General features: G+C 53.8%; 1 protein-coding gene across 2 annotated transcripts in view; it reads right to left on the reverse strand.

Annotated features, from left to right (window-relative positions):
• LOC122545192 (forkhead box protein J1-A-like) overlaps positions 1–18,871 on the reverse strand; it is a 63,906-nt gene extending 45,035 nt beyond the window's left edge. Inside the window, exon 1 of one of the 2 annotated variants that reach the window (XM_088000834.1) lies at positions 18,820–18,871. The gene's annotated coding sequence lies outside the window, so the exon portion shown is untranslated. Of the gene's footprint in view, positions 1–3,893; positions 3,991–18,819 lie in introns of those variants that run through there. The other variant, XM_088000833.1, reaches the window with a different exon arrangement.
• Positions 18,872–19,325: the final 454 nt, after the last annotated feature.

Consider the following 19,325-nt stretch of genomic DNA (forward strand, 5'->3'; position numbering starts at 1 on the left):
ACCACAAAATCATGCAATAACCACGTCATACAATAACCACATCATACAATAACCACATCCTACAATAACCACAACTTCATACAATAACCACAACTTCATACAATAACCACAACTTCATACAATAACCACAACATACAATAACCACCACAAAATCATACAATAACCACATCATACAATAACCACAAAATCATGCAATAACCACATCATACAATAACCACAAAATCATGCAATAACCACATCATACAATAACCACAAAATCATGCAATAACCACATCATACAATAACCACAACATCATACAATAACCACAAAATCATGCAATAACCACATCATACAATAACCACAACATCATGCAATAACCACATCATACAATAACCACAAAATCATGCAATAACCACATCATACAATAACCACAAAATCATGCAATAACCACATCATACAATAACCACAACATACAATAACCACAAAATCATGCAATAACCACCACATACAATAACCACAAAATCATGCAATAACCACATCATACAATAACCACAAAATCATGCAATAACCACATCATACAATAACCACAACATCATACAATAACCACAAAATCATGCAATAACCACATCATACAATAACCACAACATCATGCAATAACCACATCATACAATAACCACAAAATCATGCAATAACCACATCATACAATAACCACAAAATCATGCAATAACCACATCATACAATAACCACAACATACAATAACCACAAAATCATGCAATAACCACCACATACAATAACCACAAAATCATGCAATAACCACATCATACAATAACCACAAAATCATACAATAACCACAACATACAATAACCACAACATACAATAACCACATCCTACAATAACCACATCCTACAATAACCACATCTTCATACAATAACCACAACTTCATACAATAACCACCACAAAATCATACAATAACGACAACATACAATAACCAGAACATACAATAACCACAAAATCATACAATAACCACCACTACATCATACAATAACAAATTACAATAAGCACATCATACAATAACCACATCCTACAATAACCACAACATACAATAACCACAACTTCATACAATAACCACAACTTCATACAATAACCACTTCATACAATAACCACAACTTCATACAATAACCACAACATACAATAACCACCACAAAATCATACAATAACGACAACATACAATAACCAGAACATACAATAACCACAAAATCATACAATAACCACCACTACATACAATAGCCACTGCATACAATAACCACCACATCATACAATAACAAATTACAATAAGCACATCATACAATAACCACATCATACAATAACCACAACATACAATAACCACCACATACAATAACCACCACATCATACAATAACCACAACATACAATAACCACAAAATCATACAATAACCACATCATACAATAACATACATTAACCACATCCTACAATAACCACATTCTACAATAACCACAACATACAATAACCACATCATACAATAACCACTGCATACAATAACTACCACATCATACAATAACCACAACATACAACCACCACAAAATCCTACAATAACCACATCATACAATAACCACATCAAAATACAATAACCACATCATACAATATCATACAATAACCACAACATCGTACAATAACCACATCACACCATAACCACATCACACCATAACCACACCATACAATACCATCATTAATAACCACACCATACAATAACCACAACATACAATAACCACATCATACAATATCATACAATAACCACGCCATCATACAATAACCACATCACACCATAACCACATCACACCATAACCACATCACACCATAACCACACCATACAATATCATTAATAACGACATCATACAATAACCACAACATCATTCAATAACCACAACATACAATATCATATGAAAACCACATCATACAATAACCACATCATACAATAACATTAATAACCACATCATACAATAACCACAACATCATTCAATAACCACAACATACAATAACCACATCATACAATATCATACAAAAACCACATCAAAATACAATAACCACATCATACAATAACCACACCATCAGACAATAACCACATCATACCATAACCACATCCTACAATAACCACATCACACCATGACCACATCATACAATAACCACACCATACAATAACCACACCATAAAATATCATTAATAACGACATCATACAATAACCACAACATCATTCAATAACCACAACATACAATATCATATGAAAACCACATCATACAATAACCACACCATACAATAACATTAATAACCACATCATACAATAACCACAACATCATTCAATAACCACAACATACAATAACCACATCATACAATATCATACAAAAACCACATCAAAATACAATAACCACATCATACAATAACCACACCATCAGACAATAACCACATCATACCATAACCACATCCTACAATAACCACATCACACCATGACCACATCATACAATAACCACACCATACAATAACCACACCATACAATATCATTAATAACCACATCAAACAATAACCACAACATACAATATCATACAAAAACCACACCATACAAAAACCACCACATCATACAAAAACCACCACATCATACAATACCCACACATCATACAATAACCACACCATACAATAACCACACCATACAATAACCACACCATACAATAACCACACCATACAATAACCACACCATACAATAACCACACCATACAATAACCACACCATTCAATAACCACACCATTCAATAACCACACCATTCAATAACCACACCATTCAATAACCACACCATTCAATAACCACACCATTCAATAACCACACCATTCAATAACCACACCATTCAATAACCACACCATTCAATAACCACACCATTCAATAACCACACCATTCAATAACCACACCATTCAATAACCACACCATTCAATAACCACACCATTCAATAACCACACCATTCAATAACCACACCATTCAATAACCACACCATTCAATAACCACACCATTCAATAACCACACCATTCAATAACCACACCATTCAATAACCACACCATTCAATAACCACACCATTCAATAACCACACCATTCAATAACCACACCATTCAATAACCACACCATTCAATAACCACACCATTCAATAACCACACCATTCAATAACCACACCATTCAATAACCACACCATTCAATAACCACACCATTCAATAACCACACCATTCAATAACCACACCATTCAATAACCACACCATTCAATAACCACACCATTCAATAACCACACCATTCAATAACCACACCATTCAATAACCACACCATTCAATAACCACACCATTCAATAACCACACCATTCAATAACCACACCATTCAATAACCACACCATTCAATAACCACACCATTCAATAACCACACCATTCAATAACCACACCATTCAATAACCACACCATTCAATAACCACACCATTCAATAACCACACCATTCAATAACCACACCATTCAATAACCACACCATTCAATAACCACACCATTCAATAACCACACCATTCAATAACCACACCATTCAATAACCACACCATTCAATAACCACACCATTCAATAACCACACCATTCAATAACCACACCATTCAATAACCACACCATTCAATAACCACACCATTCAATAACCACACCGTCATTCAATAATCACACCGTCATACAAAAACCACGTCATACAAAAACCACGTCATACAAAAACCACGTCATACAAAAACCACGTCATACAAAAACCACGTCATACAATAATCACAAACCACGTCATACAAACCACGTCATCATACAATAATCACAACATACAATAACTCAGCGAAACAAGTAACCAACCTGATCTTTCCGAGAGAGAGAAACTGGAAATGAGGCAGAACAAAGTGTTCAGGGAAAGAGTGAAAGACTGGCACATAGTTGGAGTAAATGTGTAAAAGGGGAGGGGGGGGGGGGTTGAACCACAGAGAGACAGACACACACAGGGAGGGAGGGAGTCACACACACACACAGGGAGGGAGGGAGTCACACACACACACACAGGGAGGGAGTCACACACACACACACAGGGAGGGAGGGAGTCACACACACACACACAGGGAGGGAGTCACACACACACACACAGGGAGGGAGGGAGTCACACACACACACAGGGAGGGAGGGAGTCACACACACACACACAGGGAGGGAGGGAGTCACACACACACACACAGGGAGGGAGTCTCACACACACACAGGGAGGGAGTCACACACACACACACACACACACAGGGAGGGAGGGAGTCACACACACACACACAGGGAGGGAGTCACACACACACACACACAGGGAAGGAGGGAGTCACACACACACACACACACAGGGAAGGAGGGAGTCACACACACACACAGGGAGGGGGTCACACACACACACACACACACACAGGGAAGGAGGGAGTCACACACACACACACACACAGGGAGGGAGTCACACACACACACACACACAGGGAAGGAGGGAGTCACACACACACACACACACAGGGAGGGAGGGAGTCACACACACACAGGGAGGGAGTCACACACACATAGGGAAGGAGGGAGTCACACACACACTCACACACACACAGGGAGGGAGTCACACACACACACACACAGGGAGGGAGTCACACACACACACACACACAGAGAAGGAGGGAGTCACACACACACACACACACACAGGGAGGGAAGGAGTCACACACACACACACACACAGGGAGGGAAGGAGTCACACACACACACAGGGAGGGAGTCACACACACACACAGGGAGGGAGGGAGTCACACACACACAGGGAGGGAGGGAGTCACACAGACACACACACAGGGAGGGAGGGAGTCACACACACACAGGGAGGGAGGGAGTCACACACACACACAGGGAGGGAGGGAGTCACACACACACAGGGAGGGAGGGAGTCACACACACACACAGGGAGGGAGTCACACACACACAGGGAGGGAGTCACACACACACAGGGAGGGAGGGAGTCACACACACACACAGGGAGGGAAGGAGTCACACAGACACACACAGGGAGGGAGGGAGTCACACACACACACACACAGGGAGGGAGGGAGTCACACACACACACACAGGGAGGGAGGGAGTCACACACACACACAGGGTGGGAGGGAATCACACACACACACACAGGGTGGGAGGGAATCACACACACACACACACAGGGAGGGAAGGAGTCACACAGACACACACACAGGGAGGGAAGGAGTCACACAGACACACACACAGGGAGGGAAGGAGTCACACAGACACACACAGGGAGGGAGGGAGTCACACAGACACACACAGGGAGGGAGGGAGTCACACACACACACACACACAGGGAGGGAGGGAGTCACACAGACACACACACACAGGGTGGGAGGGAGTCACATACACACACACACAGGGAGGGAGGGAGTCACACACACACACACAAACACACAGGGAGGGAGTCACACACACACACAGGGAAGGAGGGAGTCACACACACACACACAGGGAGGGAGGGAGTCACACACACACACACAGGGAGGGAGTCACACATACACACACAGGGAGGGAGGGAGTCACACACACACACAGGGAGGGAGGGAGTCACACACACACACAGGGAGGGAGGGAGTCACACACACACACAGGGAGGGAGTCACACACACACACAGGGAGGGAGGGAGTCACACTCACACACACAGGGAGGGAGTCACACAGACACACACACACACACAGGGAGGGGGGGAGTCACTCACACACACACACACACACAGGGAGGGGGGGAGTCACTCACACACACACACACACAGGGAGGGAGGGAGTCACACAGACACACACACACACAGGGAGGGAGGGAGTCACACACACACACACACACAGGGAGGGGGGGAGTCACGCACACACACACACACAGGGAGGGAGGGAGTCACACACACACACACAGGGAGGGAGGGAATCACACACACACACACACACACACAGGGAGGGAGGGAGTCACACAGACACACACAGGGAGGGAGGGAGTCACACAGACACACACAGGGAGGGAGGGAGTCATACACACTCACAGGGAGGGAGTCACACATACACACTCACAGGGAGGGAAGGAGTCACACACACACAGGGAGGGAGGGAGTCACACACACAGGGAGGGAGGGAATCACACATACACACACACAGGGCGGGAGGGAGTCACACACACACACACACAGGGAAGGAGTCACACACATACACACACAGGGAGGGAAGGAGTCACACACATACACACACAGGGAGGGAGGGTGTCACACACACAGGGAGGGAGTCACACACACAGGGAGGGAGTCACACACACACACACACACAGGGAGGGAGGGAGTCACACAGACACACAGGGAGGGAGGGAGTCACACAGACACACACACACAGGGAGGGAGGGAGTCACACAGACACACAGGGAGGGAGGGAGTCACACAGACACACACAGGGAGGGAAGGAGTCACACACAGACACACTCACAGGGAGGGAGTCACACACACACATGGAGGGAAGGAGTCACACACACACACACAGGGAGGGAGGGAAGGAGTCACACACACACACACACAGGGAGGGAGGGAGTCACACACACACACACACACAGGGAGGGAGGGAGTCACACAGACACACAGGGAGGGAGGGAGTCACACAGACACACACAGGGAGGGAAGGAGTCACACACTCACAGGGAGGGAGTCACACACACACATGGAGGGAAGGAGTCACACACACACACACAGGGAGGGAGGGAAGGAGTCACACACACACACACAGGGAGGGAGGGAGTCACACACAGACACACACAGGGAGGGAGGGAGTCACACAGACACACACAGGGAGGGAGGGAGTCACACACACACACACACACACAGTGAGGGAAGGAGTCACACACACACAGGGAGGGAAGGAGTCACACAGACACACACAGGGAGGGAGGGAGTCACACAGACACACACACACACAGGGAGGGAGGGAGTCACACAGACACACACAGGGAGGGAGGGAGTCACACAGACACACACAGGGAGGGAGGGAGTCACACACACACACACACACACACAGGGAGGGAAGGAGTCACACACACACACAGGGAGGGAAGGAGTCACACACACACACACACACAGGGAGGGAGGGAGTCACACAGACACACACAGGGAGGGAGGGAGTCACACACACACACACAGGGAGGGAGGGAGTCACACACACACACACACAGGGAGGGAGGGAGTCACACACACACACACACACAGGGAGGGAGGGAGTCACACACACACAGGGAGGGAGGGAGTCACACACACACACACAGGGAGGGAGTCACACACACACACACAGGGAGGGAGTCACACACACACAGGGAGGGAAGGAGTCACACACACACACACACACAGGGAGGGAGGGAGTCACACACACAGGGAGGGAGTCACACACACACTCACAGGGAGGGAGGGAGTCACACACAGACACTCACAGGGAGGGAAGGAGTCACACACAGACACACACAGGGAGGGAGGGAGTCACACACACACAGGGCGGAAGGGAGTCACACACACACACACAGGGAAGGAGTCACACACACACAGGGAGGGAGTCACACACACACAGGGAGGGAAGGAGTCACACACACACACACACACAGGGAGGGAGGGAGTCACACACACAGGGAGGGAGTCACACACACACTCACAGGGAGGGAGGGAGTCACACACAGACACTCACAGGGAGGGAAGGAGTCACACACAGACACACACAGGGAGGGAGGGAGGGAGGGAGTCACACACACACAGGGAAGGAGTCACACACACAGGGCGGAAGGGAGTCACACACACACACAGGGAGGGAGGGAGGGAGGGAGTCACACACACACAGGGAGGGAGGGAGTCAGACACACACACAGGGAGGGAGTCACACACACACACACACAGGGAAGGAGTCACACACACACACAGGGCGGAAGGGAGTCACACACACACACAGGGAGGGAGGGAGGGAGGGAGTCAGACACACACACAGGGAAGGAGTCACACACACACACACAGGGAAGGAGTCACACACACACAGGGAGGGAGGGAGTCACACACACACACACACAGGGCGGAAGAGAGTCACACACACACACAGGGAAGGAGTCACACACACAGGGAGGGAGGGAGTCACACACATTCACAGGGAAGGAGTCACACACACAGGGAGGGAGGGAGTCACACACATTCACAGGGAGGGAGGGAGTCACACACACACAGGGAGGGAGGGAGTCACACACACAGGGAGGGAGTCACACACACACACACACACAGGGAGGGAGGGAGTCACACACACACAGGGAGGGAGGGAGTCACACACACACACAGGGAGGGAGGGAGTCATACACACACACACAGGGAGGGAGTCACACACACAGGGAGGGAGGGAGTCACACACACAGGGAGGGAGTCACACACACACACACACAGGGAGGGAGGGAGCCACACACATACACACTCACAGGGAGGGAAGGAGTCACACACATACACACACAGGGAGGGAAGGAGTCACACACACGGAGGGAGGGAGTCACACACACAGGGAGGGAGTCACACACACAGGGAGGGAGGGAGTCACACACACAGGGAGGGAGTCACACACACTCACAGGGAGGGAAGGAGTCACACAAAAACACACTCACAGGGAGGGAGTCACACATACACACTCACAGGGAGGGAAGGAGTCACACACACACAGGGAGGGAGGGAGTCACACACACAGGGAGGGAGTCACACACACAGGGAGGGAGTCACACACACACACACAGGGAGGGAAGGAGTCACACACACACTCACAGGGAGGGAAGGAGTCACACACATACACACACAGGGAGGGAGGGAGTCACACAGACACACACACAGGGAGGGAGTCACACACATACACACTCACAGGGAGGGAAGGAGTCACACACATACACACTCACAGGGAGGGAAGGAGTCACACACACGGAGGGAGGGAGTCACACATACACAGGGAGGGAGGGAGTCACACATACACAGGGAGGGAGTCACACATACACACTCGGAGGGAGGGAGTCACACACACACACACACACAGGGAGGGAGGGAGTCACACACACACACAGGGAGGGAGGGAGTCACACACACACACACACAGGGAGGGAGGGAGTCACACACTCACAGCGAGGGAGGGAGTCACACAGACACACACAGCGAGGGAGGGAGTCACACAGACACACACAGCGAGGGAGGGAGTCACACAGACACACACAGCGAGGGAGGGAGTCACACAGACACACACAGCGAGGGAGGGAGTCACACAGACACACACAGGGAGGGAGTCACACAGACACACAGGGAGGGAGTCACACAGACACACACACACGGAGGGAGGGAGGGAGTCACACACACACACACGGAGGGAGGGAGGGAGTCACACACACAGACACAGGGAGGGAGTCACACACACAGACACAGGGAGGGAGGGAGTCACACACACAGACACAGGGAGGGAGGGAGTCACACACACAGACACGGAGGGAGGGAGGGAGGGAGTCACAGACACAGGGAGGGAGGGAGTCACACACACAGACACGGAGGGAGGGAGTCACACAGACACACACACAGGGAGGGAGGGAGTCACACAGACACGGAGGGAGGGAGTCACACAGACACACACAGGGAGGGAGGGAGTCACACAGACACACACAGGGAGGGAGTCACACACACACACACACAGGGAGGGAGGGAGTCACACACACACACAGGGAGGGAGGGAGTCATACACACACACACAGGGAGGGAGTCACACACACAGGGAGGGAGGGAGTCACACACACAGGGAGGGAGTCACACACATACACACTCACAGGGAGGGAAGGAGTCACACACATACACACACAGGGAGGGAGGGAGTCACACACATACACACTCACAGGGAGGGAAGGAGTCACACACACGGAGGGAGGGAGTCACACACACAGGGAGGGAGTCACACACACAGGGAGGGAGGGAGTCACACACACAGGGAGGGAGTCACACACACTCACAGGGAGGGAAGGAGTCACACAAAAACACACTCACAGGGAGGGAGTCACACATACACACTCACAGGGAGGGAAGGAGTCACACACACACAGGGAGGGAGGGAGTCACACACACAGGGAGGGAGTCACACACACAGGGAGGGAGGGAGTCACACACACAGGGAGGGAGTCACACACACTCACAGGGAGGGAAGGAGTCACACACATACACTCACAGGGAGGGAGGGAGTCACACACATACACACTCACAGGGAGGGAAGGAGACACTCACAGGGAGGGAAGGAGTCACACACACGGAGGGAGGGAGTCACACACACAGGGAGGGAGTCACACACACAGGGAGGGAGGGAGTCACACACACAGGGAGGGAGTCACACACACTCACAGGGAGGGAAGGAGTCACACAAAAACACACTCACAGGGAGGGAGTCACACATACACACTCACAGGGAGGGAAGGAGTCACACACACACAGGGAGGGAGGGAGTCACACACGGAGGGAGGGAGTCACACACACAGGGAGGGAGTCACACACACAGGGAGGGAGGGAGTCACACACACAGGGAGGGAGTCACACACACACACACACAGGGAGGGAAGGAGTCACACACACACAGGGAGGGAGGGAGTCACACACACAGGGAGGGAGTCACACACACAGGGAGGGAGTCACACACACACACACAGGGAGGGAAGGAGTCACACACACACTCACAGGGAGGGAAGGAGTCACACACATACACACACAGGGAGGGAGGGAGTCACACAGACACACACACAGGGAGGGAGTCACACACATACACACTCACAGGGAGGGAAGGAGTCACACACATACACACTCACAGGGAGGGAAGGAGTCACACACACGGAGGGAGGGAGTCACACATACACAGGGAGGGAGGGAGTCACACATACACAGGGAGGGAGTCACACATACACACTCGGAGGGAGGGAGTCACACACACACACAGGGAGGGAGGGAGTCACACACACACACAGGGAGGGAGGGAGTCACACACACACACACACAGGGAGGGAGGGAGTCACACACTCACAGCGAGGGAGGGAGTCACACAGACACACACAGCGAGGGAGGGAGTCACACAGACACTCACAGCGAGGGAGGGAGTCACACAGACACACACAGCGAGGGAGGGAGTCACACAGACACACACAGCGAGGGAGGGAGTCACACAGACACACACAGGGAGGGAGTCACACAGACACACAGGGAGGGAGTCACACAGACACACACACACGGAGGGAGGGAGGGAGTCACACACACACACACACAGGGAGGGAGGGAGTCACACACACAGACACAGGGAGGGAGTCACACACACAGACACAGGGAGGGAGGGAGTCACACACACAGACACAGGGAGGGAGGGAGTCACACACACAGACACGGAGGGAGGGAGGGAGGGAGTCACAGACACAGGGAGGGAGGGAGTCACACACACAGACACGGAGGGAGGGAGTCACACAGACACACACACAGGGAGGGAGGGAGTCACACAGACACGGAGGGAGGGAGTCACACAGACACACACAGGGAGGGAGTCACACACACACACACACACAGGGAGGGAGGGAGTCACACACACACACACAGGGAGGGAGGGAGTCACACACACACACAGGGAGGGAGTCACACACACACACACACACAGGGAGGGAGGGAGTCACACACACACACACACACAGGGAGGGAGGGAGTTACACAGACACGGAGGGAGGGAGTCACACAGACACACACAGGGAGGGAGTCACACACACACACAGGGAGGGAGTCACACACACACACACACAGGGAGGGAGGGAGTCACACACACACACACACGGAGGGAGGGAGGGGGTCACACACACAGACACAGGGAGGGAGGGAGTCACACACACAGACACAGGGAGGGAGGGAGTCACACACACAGACACGGAGGGAGGGAGGGAGTCACAGACACGGAGGGAGGGAGGGAGTCACAGACACAGGGAGGGAGGGAGTCACACAGACACACACAGGGAGGGAGTCACACACACACACAGGGAGGGAGTCACAGACACAGGGAGGGAGGGAGTCACACAGACACACACAGGGAGGGAGGGAGTCACACACACAGGGAGGGAGTCACACAGACACACACACAGGGAGGGAGTCACACACACAGACACAGGGAGGGAGGGAGTCACACACACACACACACAGGGAGGGAGGGAGTCACACAGACACACACACAGGGAGGGAGTCACACACATACACACTCACAGGGAGGGAAGGAGTCACACACATACACACTCACAGGGAGGGAAGGAGTCACACACACGGAGGGAGGGAGTCACACATACACAGGGAGGGAGGGAGTCACACATACACAGGGAGGGAGTCACACATACACACTCGGAGGGAGGGAGTCACACACACACACACACACAGGGAGGGAGGGAGTCACACACACACACAGGGAGGGAGGGAGTCACACACACACACACACAGGGAGGGAGGGAGTCACACACTCACAGCGAGGGAGGGAGTCACACAGACACACACAGCGAGGGAGGGAGTCACACAGACACACACAGCGAGGGAGGGAGTCACACAGACACACACAGGGAGGGAGTCACACAGACACACAGGGAGGGAGTCACACAGACACACACACACGGAGGGAGGGAGGGAGTCACACACACACACACACAGGGAGGGAGGGAGTCACACACACAGACACAGGGAGGGAGTCACACACACAGACACAGGGAGGGAGGGAGTCACACACACAGACACAGGGAGGGAGGGAGTCACACACACAGACACGGAGGGAGGGAGGGAGGGAGTCACAGACACAGGGAGGGAGGGAGTCACACACACAGACACGGAGGGAGGGAGTCACACAGACACACACACAGGGAGGGAGGGAGTCACACAGACACGGAGGGAGGGAGTCACACAGACACACACAGGGAGGGAGTCACACACACACACACACACAGGGAGGGAGGGAGTCACACACACACACACAGGGAGGGAGGGAGTCACACACACACACAGGGAGGGAGTCACACACACACACACACACAGGGAGGGAGGGAGTCACACACACACACACACACAGGGAGGGAGGGAGTTACACAGACACGGAGGGAGGGAGTCACACAGACACACACAGGGAGGGAGTCACACACACACACAGGGAGGGAGTCACACACACACACACACAGGGAGGGAGGGAGTCACACACACACACACACGGAGGGAGGGAGGGGGTCACACACACAGACACAGGGAGGGAGGGAGTCACACACACAGACACAGGGAGGGAGGGAGTCACACACACAGACACGGAGGGAGGGAGGGAGTCACAGACACGGAGGGAGGGAGGGAGTCACAGACACAGGGAGGGAGGGAGTCACACAGACACACACAGGGAGGGAGTCACACACACACACAGGGAGGGAGTCACAGACACAGGGAGGGAGGGAGTCACACAGACACACACAGGGAGGGAGGGAGTCACACACACAGGGAGGGAGTCACACAGACACACACACAGGGAGGGAGTCACACACACAGACACAGGGAGGGAGGGAGTCACACACACACACACACAGGGAGGGAGGGAGTCACACAGACACACACACAGGGAGGGAGTCACACACATACACACTCACAGGGAGGGAAGGAGTCACACACATACACACTCACAGGGAGGGAAGGAGTCACACACACGGAGGGAGGGAGTCACACATACACAGGGAGGGAGGGAGTCACACATACACAGGGAGGGAGTCACACATACACACTCGGAGGGAGGGAGTCACACACACACACACACACAGGGAGGGAGGGAGTCACACACACACACAGGGAGGGAGGGAGTCACACACACACACACACAGGGAGGGAGGGAGTCACACACTCACAGCGAGGGAGGGAGTCACACAGACACACACAGCGAGGGAGGGAGTCACACAGACACACACAGCGAGGGAGGGAGTCACACAGACACACACAGGGAGGGAGTCACACAGACACACAGGGAGGGAGTCACACAGACACACACACACGGAGGGAGGGAGGGAGTCACACACACACACACACAGGGAGGGAGGGAGTCACACACACAGACACAGGGAGGGAGTCACACACACAGACACAGGGAGGGAGGGAGTCACACACACAGACACAGGGAGGGAGGGAGTCACACACACAGACACGGAGGGAGGGAGGGAGGGAGTCACAGACACAGGGAGGGAGGGAGTCACACACACAGACACGGAGGGAGGGAGTCACACAGACACACACACAGGGAGGGAGGGAGTCACACAGACACGGAGGGAGGGAGTCACACAGACACACACAGGGAGGGAGGGAGTCACACAGACACACACAGGGAGGGAGTCACACACACACACACACAGGGAGGGAGGGAGTCACACACACACACACACAGGGAGGGAGGGAGTCACACACACACACACACAGGGAGGGAGGGAGTCACACACACACACAGGGAGGGAGTCTCACACACACACACACACAGGGAGGGAGGGAGTCACACACACACACACACAGGGAGGGAGGGAGTTACACAGACACGGAGGGAGGGAGTTACACAGACACACACAGGGAGGGAGTCACACACACACACAGGGAGGGAGTCACACACACACACGGAGGGAGGGAGGGGGTCACACAGACACACACACGGAGGGAGGGAGGGTGTCACACACACAGACACAGGGAGGGAGGGAGTCACACACACAGACACGGAGGGAGGGAGGGAGTCACAGACACGGAGGGAGGGAGGGAGTCACAGACACAGGGAGGGAGGGAGTCACACAGACACACACAGGGAGGGAGTCACACACACACACAGGGAGGGAGTCACAGACACAGGGAGGGAGGGAGTCACACAGACACACACAGGGAGGGAGGGAGTCACACACACAGGGAGGGAGTCACACAGACACACACACAGGGAGGGAGTCACACACACAGACACAGGGAGGGAGGGAGTCACACACACACACACACAGGGAGGGAGGGAGTCACACAGACACACACACACAGGGAGGGAGGGAGTCACACACACAGGGAGGGAGTCACACACACTCACAGGGAGGGAAGGAGTCACACAAAAACACACTCACAGGGAGGGAGTCACACATACACACTCACAGGGAGGGAAGGAGTCACACACACACAGGGAGGGAGGGAGTCACACACACAGGGAGGGAGTCACACACACAGGGAGGGAGGGAGTCACACACACAGGGAGGGAGTCACACACACTCACAGGGAGGGAAGGAGTCACACACATACACTCACAGGGAGGGAGGGAGTCACACACATACACACTCACAGGGAGGGAAGGAGACACTCACAGGGAGGGAAGGAGTCACACACACGGAGGGAGGGAGTCACACACACAGGGAGGGAGTCACACACACAGGGAGGGAGGGAGTCACACACACAGGGAGGGAGTCACACACACTCACAGGGAGGGAAGGAGTCACACAAAAACACACTCACAGGGAGGGAGTCACACATACACACTCACAGGGAGGGAAGGAGTCACACACACACAGGGAGGGAGGGAGTCACACACACAGGGAGGGAGTCACACACACAGGGAGGGAGGGAGTCACACACACAGGGAGGGAGTCACACACACTCACAGGGAGGGAAGGAGTCACACAAACACACTCACAGGGAGGGAAGGAGTCACACACACACAGGGAGGGAGGGAGTCACACACACAGGGAGGGAGTCACACACACAGGGAGGGAGTCACACACACACACACAGGGAGGGAAGGAGTCACACACACACTCACAGGGAGGGAAGGAGTCACACACATACACACACAGGGAGGGAGGGAGTCACACAGACACACACACAGGGAGGGAGTCACACACATACACACTCACAGGGAGGGAAGGAGTCACACACATACACACTCACAGGGAGGGAAGGAGTCACACACACGGAGGGAGGGAGTCACACATACACAGGGAGGGAGGGAGTCACACATACACAGGGAGGGAGTCACACATACACACTCGGAGGGAGGGAGTCACACACACACACACACACAGGGAGGGAGGGAGTCACACACACACACAGGGAGGGAGGGAGTCACACACACACACACACAGGGAGGGAGGGAGTCACACACTCACAGCGAGGGAGGGAGTCACACAGACACACACAGCGAGGGAGGGAGTCACACAGACACTCACAGCGAGGGAGGGAGTCACACAGACACACACAGCGAGGGAGGGAGTCACACAGACACACACAGCGAGGGAGGGAGTCACACAGACACACACAGGGAGGGAGTCACACAGACACACAGGGAGGGAGTCACACAGACACACACACACGGAGGGAGGGAGGGAGTCACACACACACACACACAGGGAGGGAGGGAGTCACACACACAGACACAGGGAGGGAGTCACACACACAGACACAGGGAGGGAGGGAGTCACACACACAGACACGGAGGGAGGGAGGGAGGGAGTCACAGACACAGGGAGGGAGGGAGTCACACACACAGACACGGAGGGAGGGAGTCACACAGACACACACACAGGGAGGGAGGGAGTCACACAGACACGGAGGGAGGGAGTCACACAGACACACACAGGGAGGGAGTCACACACACACACACACACAGGGAGGGAGGGAGTCACACACACACACACAGGGAGGGAGGGAGTCACACACACACACAGGGAGGGAGTCACACACACACACAGGGAGGGAGTCACACACACACACACACAGGGAGGGAGGGAGTCACACACACACACACACGGAGGGAGGGAGGGGGTCACACACACAGACACAGGGAGGGAGGGAGTCACACACACAGACACAGGGAGGGAGGGAGTCACACACACAGACACGGAGGGAGGGAGGGAGTCACAGACACGGAGGGAGGGAGGGAGTCACAGACACAGGGAGGGAGGGAGTCACACAGACACACACAGGGAGGGAGTCACACACACACACAGGGAGGGAGTCACAGACACAGGGAGGGAGGGAGTCACACAGACACACACAGGGAGGGAGGGAGTCACACACACAGGGAGGGAGTCACACAGACACACACACAGGGAGGGAGTCACACACACAGACACAGGGAGGGAGGGAGTCACACACACACACACACAGGGAGGGAGGGAGTCACACAGACACACACACAGGGAGGGAGTCACACACATACACACTCACAGGGAGGGAAGGAGTCACACACATACACACTCACAGGGAGGGAAGGAGTCACACACACGGAGGGAGGGAGTCACACATACACAGGGAGGGAGGGAGTCACACATACACAGGGAGGGAGTCACACATACACACTCGGAGGGAGGGAGTCACACACACACACACACACAGGGAGGGAGGGAGTCACACACACACACAGGGAGGGAGGGAGTCACACACACACACACACAGGGAGGGAGGGAGTCACACACTCACAGCGAGGGAGGGAGTCACACAGACACACACAGCGAGGGAGGGAGTCACACAGACACACACAGCGAGGGAGGGAGTCACACAGACACACACAGGGAGGGAGTCACACAGACACACAGGGAGGGAGTCACACAGACACACACACACGGAGGGAGGGAGGGAGTCACACACACACACACACAGGGAGGGAGGGAGTCACACACACAGACACAGGGAGGGAGTCACACACACAGACACAGGGAGGGAGGGAGTCACACACACAGACACAGGGAGGGAGGGAGTCACACACACAGACACGGAGGGAGGGAGGGAGGGAGTCACAGACACAGGGAGGGAGGGAGTCACACACACAGACACGGAGGGAGGGAGTCACACAGACACACACACAGGGAGGGAGGGAGTCACACAGACACGGAGGGAGGGAGTCACACAGACACACACAGGGAGGGAGGGAGTCACACAGACACACACAGGGAGGGAGTCACACACACACACACACAGGGAGGGAGGGAGTCACACACACACACACACAGGGAGGGAGGGAGTCACACACACACACACACAGGGAGGGAGGGAGTCACACACACACACAGGGAGGGAGTCTCACACACACACACACACAGGGAGGGAGGGAGTCACACACACACACACACAGGGAGGGAGGGAGTTACACAGACACGGAGGGAGGGAGTTACACAGACACACACAGGGAGGGAGTCACACACACACACAGGGAGGGAGTCACACACACACACGGAGGGAGGGAGGGGGTCACACAGACACACACACGGAGGGAGGGAGGGTGTCACACACACAGACACAGGGAGGGAGGGAGTCACACACACAGACACGGAGGGAGGGAGGGAGTCACAGACACGGAGGGAGGGAGGGAGTCACAGACACAGGGAGGGAGGGAGTCACACAGACACACACAGGGAGGGAGTCACACACACACACAGGGAGGGAGTCACAGACACAGGGAGGGAGGGAGTCACACAGACACACACAGGGAGGGAGGGAGTCACACACACAGGGAGGGAGTCACACAGACACACACACAGGGAGGGAGTCACACACACAGACACAGGGAGGGAGGGAGTCACACACACACACACACAGGGAGGGAGGGAGTCACACAGACACACACAGGGAGGGAGTCACAGACACACACGGAGGGAGGGAGTCACATACAGACAGACACAGGGGGTGGTTGCTCTCACGGAATGCCCCGGTTTGTGTCTCAGTTCCAGCCCCGGGCTGTGATCGATGCTGCTGCCTGCGATGGCAGACCCAGTGGATCGCTCTCTCCTGGCAACCGCCCGCCCCCATAAACAACGGGCCGAATGGCCGCCCGTTTCCAGGCTGCGCCCAAAACACGAGCCGGGCGGCGACTCTCCCTCACCGGGGCTTTCGTTCACATTTACCCCCAATGCAGGCGCTATTTACCCCGAATGCAGGCGCTATTTACCCCGAATGCACGGGCTATTTACCCCCAATGTAGGGGCGGTTTACCCCCCAAGGCAGGGTAGATTTACCTCCCAATGCAGTGGCTATTTACCCCCTAATACAGGGGCTATTTACATCCTGAATGCACGGGCTATTTACTCACAAATGCATGGGCTATTTATTCGCCCCCCCCCCTTTGCAGGGACCATTTACCCCCGAATGCACGGGCTATTTACCCCCTAATACAGGGGCTATTTACTCACAAATGCATGGGCTATTT

This window comes from Chiloscyllium plagiosum, unplaced genomic scaffold, assembly GCF_037043375.1.
Source record: "Chiloscyllium plagiosum isolate Xiang-an unplaced genomic scaffold, Cpla_swu_hap1 HiC_scaffold_25, whole genome shotgun sequence".
In the NCBI taxonomy this organism is placed as follows: Eukaryota; Metazoa; Chordata; class Chondrichthyes; order Orectolobiformes; family Hemiscylliidae; genus Chiloscyllium; species Chiloscyllium plagiosum.